Source organism: Quercus suber, unplaced genomic scaffold (genome assembly GCF_002906115.3).
Source record: "Quercus suber isolate HL8 unplaced genomic scaffold, Cork oak 2.0 scaffold_708, whole genome shotgun sequence".
Lineage (NCBI taxonomy): Eukaryota > Viridiplantae > Streptophyta > Magnoliopsida > Fagales > Fagaceae > Quercus > Quercus suber.
Window position 1 is genome coordinate 119,628 of NW_027070149.1, and position 16,059 is coordinate 135,686.

At 34.8% G+C, this 16,059-nt stretch overlaps 1 long non-coding RNA gene and 1 pseudogene across 1 annotated transcript; both read left to right on the plus strand.

The window, feature by feature from the left end:
- Positions 1-3,087: 3,087 nt before the first annotated feature.
- LOC136064567 (uncharacterized) lies at positions 3,088-4,555 on the plus strand. Its single transcript, XR_010626197.1, has 2 exons — positions 3,088-3,166; positions 4,411-4,555. It is a non-coding gene; the product is annotated as an uncharacterized LOC136064567 (long non-coding RNA).
- A 9,570-nt stretch (positions 4,556-14,125) lies between these two features.
- On the plus strand, positions 14,126-15,517 carry LOC112028389 (UDP-glycosyltransferase 88B1-like; annotated as a pseudogene).
- The last annotated feature ends 542 nt before the right edge of the window (positions 15,518-16,059 follow it).

The following is a 16,059-nucleotide window of genomic DNA, read 5'->3' on the forward strand; positions in this document are numbered from 1 at the left end:
CCTATCTCATAGGTTTGCAAGTTTCCAACCAGCTCAGTCAAAGGAATCTTGTCAATGTCCTTTGATTCCTCTATCGCCGTAATCTTGGCATGGAATCTCTCAGGTAGAGATCTAAGCACCTTCCTTACAATCTTGGGTTCAGGGATGGTTTCCCCAAGATTGAAGGCTGAGTTCACTATGTCCTTGAGCTTGGCATAGAACTCATCAAACGACTCATCCTCCTCCATCTTAATTTCTTCAAAGCTAGTAGTGAGCCTCTGAAGTTTTGAATCTTTGACAGCCTTTGTTCCTTCATAGGTTGTCTGGAGGATGGTCCAAGCCTCCTTAGCAGTTTCAGTTGAGGATATCTTCTTGAACTCCTTATTGGTGACTGTGCTAATTAGGCAATTTAACGCTCTGCTGTTGAAGTTAGCCGCCTTGATCTTTGCATCATCCCAATCAGACAGTTCTTCTTTTGGCTTAGTCCAGCCAATCTCTACAGCTTGCCACACCTTCTCATCTAAAGACTGCAAGAAAGCTCTCATGCGTACTTTCTAGTATGCATAGTTAGTGCCATCAAATAAAGGAGGTATGATTAAAGATTGTCCTCTATCTATGACAAACAGGGGTCAATGGATCAACACAGCAAAGATTAAACCTAATCAGAGTGTGCTTGCTCTGATACCACTTGATAGGCCACAATCTGAATGACCCCTTGTGATTAACCCTAATTAATTAATTAGCCAAGTTATTAACTAATCAATTAATCATGCAATTGCGTGGAAGCACAAACAAATCACCAAAAACTAAATATGCAGCGAAAATGAAATAACACGGTGATTTGTTTACGAATGGGGAAAACCCTAACGGCAAAAACCCCACCGGGTGATTTTCAGGTCACCACTCCCGAAACTCCACTATTGTCAAATCAAGCAGTTACAAGTAAAGGAATCCCAAGTACCTTACCAACCTACAGTTGAACCCTTACCCCAATACCCAATTGGACTTGATCTGTAGCGACAATTTCCACCTTTGATGTACGGCTCCCAAGTACGTGACTAACCAATGCGCGAATCCCAGTACGCGACTTCAGAACACCAACTAAGGAAGAAAGGTTGGCTGCAAAGTTCTTCAGTTCATCCTTTATGATGAATAGCAGGAAGACACTTGGTTACAAAACCCTACGGTGCAAATACACAGCAACTTCTTGAAGGAATATGAGCTAGGTCAAGAACTTCGTCTTTTGATCACAATTTGCTTGAACAAGGATTGCTCAATGATATTGCAACTTATGTCACACTTGACGGCTCTTAAAACAATCATTTTATATGTTTAGGGTTAGAAGAAAAGAAGGCCCAAAAGCATATTCACGGATCCCAAGAAAATCAGATTGGAAATCTAAAATTTTAAATCTCGACAGATAGCAGGTGTCGAGGTAGCTATCGAGAAGGTGTCGAGCTTTAAAAACTTTGCACTTCAGCTTGCTTTTTCTTGGACAGACTTGATGACTTCAACACTTAACCTTGAAACCTTGTTTGTTGAAGTATTAAAAACACCTAAACTACCCAATTACAAGTAGAGTGCGTTTTGTCAAAGGATTAGCCAATTTACATAAATAAGTGACATATGTTCTTAACAAGTGAAAACATATATGTCCTAACAGCTGTGCTTTTTTCCTGCTTGGAAGAAGATGGTGAACAGGACTTGAAATGGAGAAAGAAGGGAAGAAAAAAAAAATGAAGGAAGAAGATGGTGAACAGTAAATTTAAAAAAAGAAATCAAGTGGCTTAAACTCAATTTGCTATAGTGAAATCGAGTTTAGAAGAATCGAATCGTTAGATACCAAATTAGTTTTAAACCTTGGTTAACTAATAAAATAGTTTGTGTTTTATAGTTATTTTCTAAAAAAATCCCAAAACACTGATACTCTCTCTTTCTCCTCCCACATACGGACCCACGCCTCTCAGCCTCCTAAAAAGACCGGTAAGCTCTCTCTCTCGTTGATCCTCTCTCTCATCACTCTTCTCTCTCTTATCACTCTTTTTTCTTCTTTTAGGATTAGCTAGATATTGATTTTGGGATTAGAGAGGGTGTTGGTCTTAGGACATAAATTTTGGGATTGGAGAAGGTAATAGAGTCTTTCCCTTTTGTTTCATGGTTATGCGCAAGAAAAAATAACACAAATTAAAGTTTTTGACTTTGTCTTTGTTTGAAACTTACATGTAAAAGTTAATTCCTTTGTGGGTTTGTCTAATCTTTTAGTCAAGTTTTTACATATCCAATTTAATTTTTCTTTCTGAGTCTTCTTTATTTGGATAGATTTAATGTGTTTCTATGGAACTCTGCTGCACTATCTATAAATTAGTTTTGTATACATCTCAAATAGTGATCCTTAAAAGGCTGACAAGTACAGAAAAAGTGACGTGTTAATGTTTGATTTCTTTGTTTTTCTACCATTATTTAATTTGATTTCATTTTATGTTATGTCTTGTCCAATATGGTTGTTACATGGACGGTAGTAAGGCCATTTGACTATTTACATGAACCACTCTCATTTATTTATAATATGATGATAATTATCAAAATGTTATACACCTACCAATAACATATTTTATATACCAGAGAAGAAATTTCTATCCAAAATATATATATATATATATATATAAACAGGTATGCTCTCAACTCAACTCAAATTCAAGTTGCTCTCTTTGCAAATTTTAGATAAAATCCTCATTGCATCTATTTACTCAATGTCATCTTGCCAGGGTAATTTGGTTTGGAAGTCAATGTTCCATTAAAAAATAGATTGCCTATAGTAACAATCCATCACTTAGTTTATTGAGATTTTGCTAGTTTATTGAGAAAATATTTGAAACTTGGTCTAGAATTAGAAATTGCTTTTAAATATTTGTCTCTTTAACTACTTATCAATATATATATATATATATATATATTTGTCTCTCTAACTGGTTTGTCAAGTTTTTGGAAGTTGCTGTTTGTGTTTTGCTTTAGCTTATTGTCATTTTTTCATGGCATTGTGGCCTTTGTTATTGCAAGGGATTGTTCTAATTGCTCTCTATCATAATTTTCAGCTTCTAAGTGGGTCAAGGGGAAGCAATTGGGAGAAGAGTGACAGTGATATTTGTGGCAGTGGGGGGAGATCATCTACTAACTAGAACACACCTTGGTTAGTGTTTTATTTTCTTGCCTAAAAGCATTAGTATTGGGGCTTGCATATGGTATGTGTTGCTATATTGTTTAATAGTGGTGGTGGGTTTTTTGTTTGTGGTGGTGGTTGGATTTTTTGTTTAATGGTGGTGGTGGGTTTTGTGTTAAATATGATGGCTGGATTTTTTGTTTATTGTGTGGTTGGGTTTTTGTGTTTATGGTGGTGGTTGGGTTTTTTGTTTAATGTTGGTGGTGGGTTATTTGTTTATTGTGATGGCTGGGTTTTTTGTTTATGGTAGTGACTGTGTTTTTGTGTTAATGGTGGTGGCTATGTTTTTTGTTTAATGGTAGTGGTGGGTTTTATGTTTATGGTAGTGGCTGGATTTTTGTGTTAATGGTGGTGGCTATGCTTTTTGTTTATTGTGATAGTTGGGTTTTATGGCAGTGGTTGAGTTTTTATGTTAATGGTGGTGGCTATGGTTTTTTTTAATGGTGGTGGTGGGTTTTTTTTAATGGTAGTGGCTGGGGTTTTGTGTTAATGGTGGTGGCTGAGCTTTTTGTTTAATGGTGGTGGTTGGGTTTTGTGTTAATGGTGGTGGTTGTGCTTTTTGTTTAATGGTGGTGTTGGGTTTTTTTATTTATGGTAGTGGCTAGGTTTTTGTGTTAATGGTGGTGGCTGTGTTTTTTTGTTTAATAGTGGTGGTGGGTTTTTTGTTTGCGGTGGTGGTTGAGTTTTTTGTTTATTGTGATGGCTGGGTTTTTTATTTATGGTAGTGACTGGGTTTTTGTGTTAATGGTGGTGGCTATGTTTTTTGTTTAATGGTGGGGGTGGATTTTTTGTTTATGGTGGTGGCTAGTTTTTTTTTTTCATAGTGTTGGCTAGATTTTTTTATTCATTGTGGTGGTTGGGTTTGTGTTTATGATGGTGGCTAGGTTTTTGTTTTGGATTTCATTTTATTTGTTTTGTTTTAAATTGGGATTTTTTTGCATTCTTTATGATTTCTCCATGGTTTGTAATGTGGGTTTGGTTTTTATTTGATGAGAATGTTGTGAGTCTTCTTTCTTTGATAGTTTGGCTTCATATGATGTTGCATTATGATTATTTTGTCTAGTTTGTTATTGGGTATTCTGTGGACTTTTTCTGTATTGTCTTACTAAGAATAATTTTTTTTTTTTTTTTTTTTTTATTGTAGTACATCTTATCAAGGATATAGGTTTGCAATCTATTTTGTTATTGATGTATTTTCCTTTATACTTGTGCAGATATGGGATTGGTGGCAAAAAGATAGCTTTTGTGGAACTACTTGAACTCAAATAATTTTCTGTAAAGTTTGGAAGCTAAGACATCATTTGTATATAAATGGTTGAAATTACTTTGTGAACATCTTTATTGCATTTTTAGATTGAATGGATGTGTGTGTGTGTGTGTGTGTTTTTTTTTTTTTTTGGATTTGGTTAGAAATGAACAGGTTAATGTAATGACAACTAAATGTAAAGAATATGAATAAAAAATAAATAAAATTGCTGACAATATTTTAGTCGCCATATTTGACTATAAGCAGAAATTGGTGACGAAATAATTCGTCACCTAATCTATTGAAATTAAAAAATAAAAAATAAACAATCGGTGACGAAATATTCCGTCACTGAAAATAAGGTTTAGTGACGAAAATATTAGGTGACGAAAAACTTTTTCACCTATCATTTTTTATTGGTGACGAAAAAATTTCGTCACCTATCATTTTTTTATTGGTGACGAAACATTTTTGTCACCAATACATTCTGTGACGGAGCTTAGGTGATGAAAGTTGTTTCGTCACCATTTTGTCACCATATGTATTCGGTGATGAAATAAGGACGTATTGTGACAAAAGGTTTCGTCACCATAGTCCACTTTTGTTGTAGTGTTAGACCTAATAAAATGTGAACAAGAACCATTAACCCGCCTAAATTGATCAAACAAAAGAATATGTTATATGTAACAGGAATAACAGTCCACTTTAATCTAATCAATCCAATTTTGGGTGAGTTTGGTTCAGCTTTTTGAAAAAGTGTATAATGAAAAAGTGGAGTTTTCAAAAAGTGCATAATGAAAAAGTTGAGTGTTTGACTAGCACTTATAAAAGTGGCAGTTTGAAGGGTAAATTACCAAAAAGGACAAAAAAAATATATATATATATATATATATAAGAGAATTCTCTGATTTAATTATCTCTCTTACTGCAAGTTATGGACACAACATTTTTACAAAAATTTCACAATAAAGTCTATATGACAAGTTGTTAATGGTAGATAAAAATAATAATAATGTCATTAGTAGGTCTAAATGAGAACCAATAACAACTTACTGTGTAAAATTTATTATAAGAAGTATTACGTTCATAACATTTTTCGCAATATTTTCACAACAAAATTTATGTGGAAAGTTGTTACTAGTTTTAATTTGAACCCACCACTGAAATTTTTTTTTTACTAACCAATATTACGGTAGCATTTCTCAATTAGGATTTTTTTATTTTTTATATTATTTTTCCTTTCTTCAATTCACTTTCATCCATACGTTACGTTTCATTTCTTTCTTTCTTTGTTCTCGTTTTTCCTCCTCCACACACGTGGCCACTATCTCTACCCCCCTTCTTTTATTTTCCTTTTCTCCCTCATTCAGAACATTCCAGGGAGCTCCATTCTCTCTTTTTCTCTCCAGCTCTCTCTCTCTCTCTCTCTCTCTCTCTCTCTCTCTCTCTCTTGATTCCAAAACTCTCTCTGCGATAAGAAAATTTTCCTTTTCTCCCTCATTCAAGAACATTCTAGGGAGCTCTCATATTCATGCCATTGCTCATCTTCGCCCCTAACGCAATCCAGATGGGTCAGATGGCTTCTGTCTTCTGTCTTTTTTTTCTTTTCTTTTTTGTTATGATTTGATTAATTTTAAAATTGTGTTTTTGAGTTTGTATTCTGATAATCTAATTATGCTTGAGTTTAGAGATGTTTGAGAGAAAGATTGTTGTGTTTGTAGTGTTTGTTCTGTAGCACGGAGAAAGAGCTCCATTCTCTCTTTTTCTCTCCAGCTCTCTCTCTCTCTCTCTCTCTCTCTCTCTCTCTCTCTCTCTCTCTTGATTCCAAAACTCTCTCTGCGATAAGAAAATTTTCCTTTTCTCCCTCATTCAAGAACATTCTAGGGAGCTCTCATATTCATGCCATTGCTCATCTTCGCCCCTAACGCAATCCAGATGGGTCAGATGGCTTCTGTCTTCTGTCTTTTTTTTCTTTTCTTTTTTGTTATGATTTGATTAATTTTAAAATTGTGTTTTTGAGTTTGTATTCTGATAATCTAATTATGCTTGAGTTTAGAGATGTTTGAGAGAAAGATTGTTGTGTTTGTAGTGTTTGTTCTGTAGCACGGAGAAAGATTGTTGTGTTTGTTCTGTAGCACGGAGAAAGATTGTTGTGTTTGTAGTGTTTATCAAGGGTAATTTGGTAATTGACTAACCAACCCAACAGATAGTTCCAACGCGCATGGACTTTTTGCTTTATGGACCTCCAGAGCTCCATAAATTTTGCGTGTTCTCAGCACATTTTTAGCCTTGGCCCAAAATGCAACTTTTTCCAAAAAGTTGCATTTTGTGCTGAACCAAATGCACAAGTTGCTCCAGCTTTTATATAAACGTGTGTTTCAGCTCCTAAAAGCTGAAACAAACGCACACTTTGACTTGGTCGACCTGTTCATCTAGCATTTATTATAAAATGGGTGAATTAAACCAATCTCTCTTCAGATTTTACAAAACGACGTACTTCTAAAAGTTTAAGGAAATGACACTTTCTAATTCCTTCTGAAACTTGTATTAATGTAACAATTTAGTTTTCACTAACATAATATTTAATTTTAAAAAGATTCATATTGATGAACAAAATTTCTCTTCAATCTAATTTAAAGAAAAACCCTTCAAACTTTTCATATATCTTTATATTGAGTGGAAATTATGAAAATTTAACCGTTGGATTAAATATTCTTATTATATCATTCATGTTTGTAAAATTTCAAGAAAATCAAAGATCATTAAATAAATGTTAAAATTTTAAGCTTTTGTAATTTAAAATTGTGTATAAAAAAAAAAAGTTTATTAATTGAATAGTAAATAACCTGATTTGAACGAAATTTGATATGCATGTTAAGAATATAAGGAACATAAAGTGGAGTGCCGTTAACGAACTCGATTGATAATTGATGTAAAATACTATTGATGATTGATGTAACATGAGGAACATATGGTTGTATACTAAAGTTATGAAAATAATTTTACTCGTCAATGTGATGAGAAATTCTCAATATAAATCTTTTCAATGTCTAATTTATGACTAACGCTGAGTAAATTTTTTGTATGTTTTGTTAGAAAATTTAGTATTGGCTAATTTTATAATGAAAAGTGTGGTAATTTTGTGTTATTTAGTTTGTAATTCTAGAAACCACTTCTATTCACTGAGCAAGATTGAAGATTTTTCTCAAGCGAAATCTAGAGCACATTCTAGCAAAAATGAATTAAATTAGGCTCAATGATCCTTAAAAAAATTGTGTATATACTATTGTATGGACCAAATTTGAATCTCTAACCCAAAAGGTGGATGGAATTAGATTCAAAAAGCCCAAAACAATGAATTAGTGAGTTGGGAAACTAGGCCTTAATGAATCAAACAACCACTAAAGTGGATTCAAATGACAAGAGAATGAAGATAGACAAGTTTATACTAAAAAAAATTGTCCTCAACATAGTCCGAGGAAATCAGTTCTTATATATTTATCTCAAGTTTGGTTACAAATGCAATTCTTGATTGCTATAATCTTTCTCTCTTAATTTCTTGATTCCTCTCTCTCATTGCTTCCTCCCTCCCTTTTACTCTCTTCCCCCTTTCATCTTTATCCTCCACGTGCAGGCTAGATGGTTGGTGTTGATACTTGTCCCATCAGCACCTTCCTAAAGTCTTTATGTAATAGCTATAAAACTGAAAACCACTGTTCATGTATCACCTCTACATTAATGTGGGCAAAGAGTTAGTTGCAGAATATTTAATGCGGTGGTAGCAGCTTTTTCCTTAAATATTTTACTCCCCTCTGTCATATATTTCTGCAATGCTTATCCGTACCAACAGAAATTCCTGGAACGTTCCCCTGGATGGCAGACTACCTATTTGGACCTCGGCTTTGATTTGCTGAGGAGGCATTCATCATTGGACCACCCTCCTAAGCCATTATGACCAAAACTAACTTCTTTATCTACTAACACAGACTCTCTTGACAATGTTTACCCATCCTTGAACGACCTTTAGTCCTCGGCTTGGGCCTTAGGCCTAATATATACATAGATAATGAGCTCCTAGGCCCAATGCTCCTACAACTATATTGACTTATATAGTTATATTTAGAGCAAAAACACAGAAATTAAAAGAAACAGTGGCACCGAATGAGAAGAAGAAACTGCAATGCTAAGATGGCTAGTTCAATTTTTGGGCCGGTACACCTTGGTATTGGGCCGATCTGAAATGAAGATACTACTAAAATGAAAGAAATGAGCCGGTACACCCGGGCTTTCAAAGAAAAAAAGTATTGGGATCATTTTGGTACGTTATTAAACAACAGTTTTTAGTGTTTAAACAATATTACATGTATTTTCACACATTTTTTTTATCCATATGTATTTCCACAAAACAACAACAACATTACTAGAAATCTCTTACCAAATAGACTCTTAATTTTCTTAAATACAACAAAGATTTTGGTGTTTTTGATCATGTAGGATATTTGTATTCTATTTATTTATTATAATTTTTGTATGTATTATGAGAGGTTTAGACCTAACCTAGTCTTTATTTAATTCTAGGCCACCATTATTACCTAAATATATATTTAGAAACATACCAAGTTTTCTAATAGGTATGATTGGACTTGACAAAGAATCGATCTGCAGATAAATTCAAATGATGTGTAAGAAATATTATTTTATTTCTAAAACAAAAGGTCGTGGAAACTATTGTAGGAATCATTAGTAACCAAAGTTATACAATATTCTTCTACTAACTTTGTTTTGAGAGATATATTCTTCTACTAACTTAATTAACTATAGCCTTAAAGTAACTCAGCCATAGATAATATTAAATGGCAGCATGCACGGCACTTCCGGTTTTTATATTTTAAATAAGTTTTTTTTTTTTTTAAATTATGCACACTAACATCTTAAAATTAAAAAGCTAGGCAACAGGCCACTATAACGCATAAGTTAATTTACAAAGAAAATTATATTAAAAGCAATATAAATTTTACCATATAAGTCTTATAAACTGTCATCTGTTATAAAATATTAATTTAAATATTTTTTTATTAAGTTGTTAAAATCTACTAATTAATTATAGGACAAAGTTTAGCTACTGTTAGGATTTTTTTTTACACCTAATATTATTTAAATAACACCTATTTATTTCTTTTCAAATGTCACAAACAAATTATTGGGCATACCTAAATATTTTTTACTATTGCTATGCTAGCCCACAACCGTTCTCCTTTCCCTCACAAAATTGGGCTACAAATGCAAAACACTATAAGACCCAATATTTTTTGTAAAGCCCAAATTATTTATTGAGCAAGTTGAAATCTCATTCTTTCTAAAGCCCAAGAATTTTTTATGCTTAGCAATATTTGGAAGAAGCCCATGATTCAAATTCATGGCAATACTATTTTATCAATGGGATTCAACCCCATAATCGAAGCCCATGATTGAAATTCATGGCATATTATCTTATCAATGGGATTCAATCCCATAATCAAAACCCATGATTTAAACCAATGACAAATTATTTATCAAAAAACCCAATTTTCATTGGCAATATCAAAAGTCCAGTTCTCGCTGGCAATATCAAAAAGCCCATTTTCCATTAGCAATATCAAAAGCCCAATTTCCATTGGTAACATCAAAAGCCCATTTCTCACTGGCAACATCAAAAGCCCATTTCTCATTGGCAACATCAAAAAGCCCAATTTCCATTGGCAACATCAAAAACCTAGTTCTCGCTAGTAATATCGAAAGCCCAATTTACGTTGGCATTATTTTATCAAAAGCCCAAGATTATTAACGCTTGGCAAAAAATATCATGTTTATTTCATTTAAAAGATGAACATTATTTCTTAAACATTACTATGGCAAAAATCATGGCAATCGTTTTATAAAAGCTCATGGGAAGTTATCTTGAAGATTATGTTCTCATATTATAAACCCATGAAACACATTGTCATCATTTACATCACAACATCCATAAAATATATATCTTCAAAGCTCATGGTAAATATTCAATCCCACAAGCTTACCATTTAAAATATGATGTGATTATTAGAAATCATGAACATTACTTATAATATGGAATTCATCATAGTAAATGTTATGTACAAAGGCATTTTGAAACTTATCCTATTATTTCAAATATTACAACTCATTGCCCAAAGGCCCATTACAAATATCTATGAAAACCCAAAAATATTTACTAATGATAAAAGTCCATGGGAGATGAAAACCCATGGCAACATGTGTTGTTGATGTTCATTTTGTAGGATGCACACAACCTAGCCTAAGGGGACCAGCCCACATGAGCAAGCCCAATCCAAAGAACCCCAGCAAGAGGCAGAGGATTGAGAGTGGACAATCAGCCCTTGTTCATCCTTGACCAAGGTACAGCTAGAGGCCTCTACAAGGACACCAAGTCTTTGAGGATGAGCTAGGGGCTGTCCCATCAACTTTTTGTCACCCTTCACCTGATGTGAACAGTGCCCAAAAGTTGTGATATCAGCTGAAGTCTAATGGGTGATGGAACTCCATCCTCCTCCTCAAGACTATACCTCCAACGGAAGGGGGGCTGAAATTAAGTTATCCAAATCTCAACAAATTGATGTTATAAATGTCAAAAACGTTCAAGACATGGTCCATGTGCCAAGCCCATGAATCCTAAAGGGGAATAGTTGGGAACATGTGGTTTAGAAGGCATAAAGGGATCTCTGGCAGAACCCCTTGAAGTGGACTTAAACTTTGACACTTGGCTCAGAGTGTTGAGTCCTACTTCTTGAGGTCCAAATCTTAGTTGCAGCACTAGGATTCGTTCTTAATACTTGCCTTAATCCCATTGTTTAAACTCAATTCCAGAAATCTTGACATTTAATGCAAAACACCCCAAAAACCCACCATGTGGCATATTACCCAAAGGAACAAGGCAACCCCAAAAGTAAATCTTCTATTTCTAGCCAAATCCTAGGATGATTAAACCTGATTCCCTGCCTCTGATCAATCCTACGTTTTTTGGATTCTTGTTAATTAATGCTTCCCTAAACTCTACTATAAAAAAATAAGCACCCCAGCCCACAAACATATAGCTACCCCCTCTAAAACTTCTGATTCATTTGCCACTTTTGCTTGGGGTTTAACTCTCCTCAAGCTCATCACTCATTCCTCTTAGCCCATACTCACCTAGCATTAGACATTCCTTTTCCTTTTTTACATAATCAGAGCTCATAAATGCTTTCCAATCAGTCACAAATAGCCTACTACTCACTATAGCCTTAACCTTAGCATTAATTCCATCCCACTCACTCAAAATAGCCCACATTACTCCATTCATGCTTTATGTGTATATATTCCCCAAAATCTTAGTTTAATAATTGCTGCACTAAGCTGAAATCTCGCTCTCCCTTCACACCATGCCAATTAACCCCTTTCTTCTTCCCATGGAACCTCTAATTTTTACTTTTTGTTTTACTATTAAAGGATATAATATATTTGTAACAATGGAATTCTTCCCTCATATTGATGTAATGATAGCTGAAAGTATAATAAATTCCCCTGACCGAGACACACAAGGACCCCCAAAAGTTAACATTTTCCTAAATTTATTTAATCATTGACTACTAGACTCTAAGTGTAATTTCACCCCTACCGCTAGAGAATTTATCTTTCTGGACTTTTAAGTGTAATTTCACCCTTACCGCTGGAGAATTTATTACCCTTGTACTATCAAAACAGGAACACTAACGTATTAACTATGTATTGTAAAGTATTTTTATTGGGCTTTTGTTACTGTTTTGTCAAGTGCAACCTTTATATCTTGCTTGGTTAGGTTTGTCATCACACAAATGCCTTTGGGCACCATCTCAAGAGCCCATAATTGAGTTTTGGCTTGGCTTCCCAACATTTTATTCAAATGCATCAATTTCCCCCTTAACAGCTACAAAATTGGATGTAGCCTAAGGCTACAAATTGACTAAATAGAATAAATATTACTGCATATTTTGAAAATCTAACCATTGAATTGCATGTTCTTTATGCTCTTAATACACATGTCAAATTTTGTGTCAATCGGATATTAGGGATGGCAATTGTTACCTGACCCGCAAGTACCCGACCTTAATGATTCAAGTTTTACCCGACCCGATAAACAATAGGGTCGGGTCTGGGTTTTTAAAATAAAACCTAAAGCAGGTTCGGGTTTTGCAAACTTGCCCAGAAGCCGAACCCGACCTGTTTAGAATAAAACTAAAGTTACAAAAAAAAAAAAAAAAAAAAAATATATATATATATATATAACCCTAAACCTATCATTTTCTTTCAACTCTCTCTCAACACACAGCAATTCTTAACCTCCTCAACCTAGTCGCCCCCCTCCCTCACCCTCACCTAGTGGCCCACTCTCACTCTCATCCTTGCATCACCGCCGCCGGCCATACCCCCATTCGATCCTTTTCCTTGGCTCAGCCTTGCCACCTCGCTCCCTCCATGTTTCTCCACCGTTGTTCTCCATCTTCTTCTTTTTTTCTTTTCTTTTTTCTTTTTCGTTTTTCTTAGGTTCATTTCATCTCAATCATATGAGTTTGTGATATCTGTGTTTGTTTTTGTGATTTTGAATGGGAAAATCATAAATCTAAAATTTGTACTTGTGTTTGTGATTTTGAAAGGGAAAATCATAAATTTGAAAATCATAAATTTGAAAATTTTGTGTTTGAGATTTCTATGTTTGTGTTTGTGTTAGGATTTGTGTTTGAATTTGTGATTTTGAAAGGGGAAATCATAAATCTTTGGTCATTGTTCATCCATAATTTCTTGATGGGTCTTTTTATTTTTCCAATTTCATTCTTTGATCTTCTCTACCAAAGTTCAAATCTTTATTATTTTTCAACAAAAAAATTATGTTTGCCCAGATTCAGGCCTACGGGTTTTAGGGGCAGACTTGCGGGTCAAGTTTGGGTATTAAAAAATCCGACCTGAACCCAAGCCGTTGTCATTTTTATCAGATATTATTTATTATTTATAAATTTATATTTTATGCATAATTTTAAATTACAAAAACTTGCAATTTAAAATTTTATTAATGACATAGTTATTAATCTTTAATTTTCTTAAAATTTTGCAAACATTGAGGATATAAGAAAAAGATATAATTCAATGGTGGATTTATCAAAATTCAACTCCAATAAAAAGATATTGAATGAGTTTATAGCTTAAAGTTACAACTAATTTTGTAACTAAACTTTATCTTTAATTATATATATATTATATATATATATATATATGATTAAATTCTATATATATATTCTTTTTTTTCATCACAAAAAAGTAGGGCTATACCAGTGTTTTTAGACGACGGCTATAACCCCAAAAACTGCTGCTATAGATCCAAATACCTTTTCCGACTCTTCGTTGCGCTGCCCAACAAGTGGGACAATAGATCTGGCTAAATTAATCATATATGTTAATTTGTCACCTCATTTTGTAAAATATATTGTAAAAAAATTCGAAGAGTCTATAGTACAAAAATTTTCTTTAAAGTTTACCAAAAAAAAAAAAAAGAATTTTCTTTAAAAAAAAGACCACCAATCATTTGTCTATTTCCTTTTAAGTTTTATCTTCTTCATTGAATTCAATACCAACACTCCCACACTAGTTTCTCGGCAGTTATGGAGGCTATAGTTCTATACACAACACCAGCAGCCGGCCACCTGATTCCCATGGTAGAGCTAGGCGAACTAATACACACCCACCAGCCTTCACTCACCATCCACATTCTTATCGCTCCGGTACCGTGTGGAGCTAGCTCCACAGCTCCATACATAGCTGCTGTGTTTTCTACCACTCCATACATCACTTTTCACAATCACCCTACCATTACTCTTCCTCCCAATACCCCTTATCTTTGAGTTCATAAACCTTAACAATCCCAATGTCCACCATTCTCTCCTTTCCATTTCCAAAAGCTACAACATCCAAGCACTCATCGTGGATTTCTTTTGCTCTAATGCTCTTTCCATTGCAGCCAAACTCAACATCCCCGGCTACCATTTTTCAACTTCCGGTGCCGCTGCTCTGACTTATAAACTATATCTCCCTACCATCCAAAAAAAAACAGCACCATAAATTTCAAAGACCTCAATAAAACCCAGATCCTTAAGTTCCTGGAGTACCACCATTTCAATCCTCTGATTTGCCAAAAATATTACTTAATAACGAGTGCTTTCTAGAATGCTCAATCACATTGGCTAATTCAACAGGAATAATTGTCAACACCTTTGAATCATTGGAGCCACGAGCTATTCAAGCAATAGCTGATGGGCTATGCGTCCCGGACAATCCTACACCCCCTGTGTACTACGTAGGACCATTAAGTCGTGGTCACAATGAAGATGAGACCGTGGCACACTAACTTGGGTTGACTCGCAACCGAGTCAAAGTGTTGTGTTTTTGTGCTTTGGAAGCTTGGGGTTATTCTCTATAGAGCAGTTGAAGGAGATAGCTTTAGGGTTGGAAAATAGTGGGCACAGGTTCTTATGGGTGGTGCGTAATCCACGTAGTTACGTAGTGGTGATGAAAATCATAGCTTGGCTGAGTCAACTCAGCCTGACCCAGATTTGGATTCGTTACTTCCTGAGGGTTTCTTGGGTCGTACGAAAGAGAGAGGACTAGTAGTGAAGTCCTGGGCACCACAGGTGGCCGTGTTGAATCACAACTCGATAGGTGGGTTTGTGAGTCATGGTGGATGGAACTCGGTGCTTGAAGCAGTGTGCGCTAGAGTGCCAATGGTGGCGTGGCCCCTTTACGCGGAGCAAAGGTTTAGCAGGGTGGTGTTGGTGGAGGATGTGAAAATTGCGTTGTGGATGAACGAGTCAAAGGACGGGTTTGTGAGTACAACAGAGGTGGAGAAGCGAGTTAGAGAGTTAATGGACTCAGAAAACAATAACTCCACCGTTAGGGAACGAGTTATTGCTTTGAAAGAAGGAGCTAAGGCTACAGTGTGTGAGGGCGGGTCATCTCGTGTAGCATTAATTAAACTCGTTGAGTCGTGGAAGAACTAAGAAGCAATATTGAGTTTGACCTTACTTATACGAAGAAGCAATATGGAGTTTGACCTTGCTTTATCTCTGATACCCGTCTGAAGTGGAATGATTAAATGACTTTTGTATTGGGTCTTCAGTTCAGGGGTTCCATGCTCAAACTGAGTTCACAATTTGGGTCCATTCTTTTTGCATTTTATTTGTTTGATAAATTGTCCCAATGAATAAAATTTGTGATTTCTTTTGAGTTTGGGTATAGACCCTATCAGACAATTAAGAAGAAACCAGTTAAGAAGAAAATACCAAAGAATAAGAAGCAAGAAGAGAAGAACCAAACGACATAAGCAAGCTACAAGGATATTTAAATTAGAGGCTAAACGGCATGTAGTTTATTTGTTATTTTTACTCAGTTTGTATCTCACGTGCTATAACTAATTCTCACACGTGTTGTAACTGAATTTCATACGGGTTTGGTTAGTTTGTTACTCTCTGTTTTGGGAGTTTAGGCACAGAGGTGTATATAACCTCACATCATGTACAGATTCATTTCATCACAAGATTAA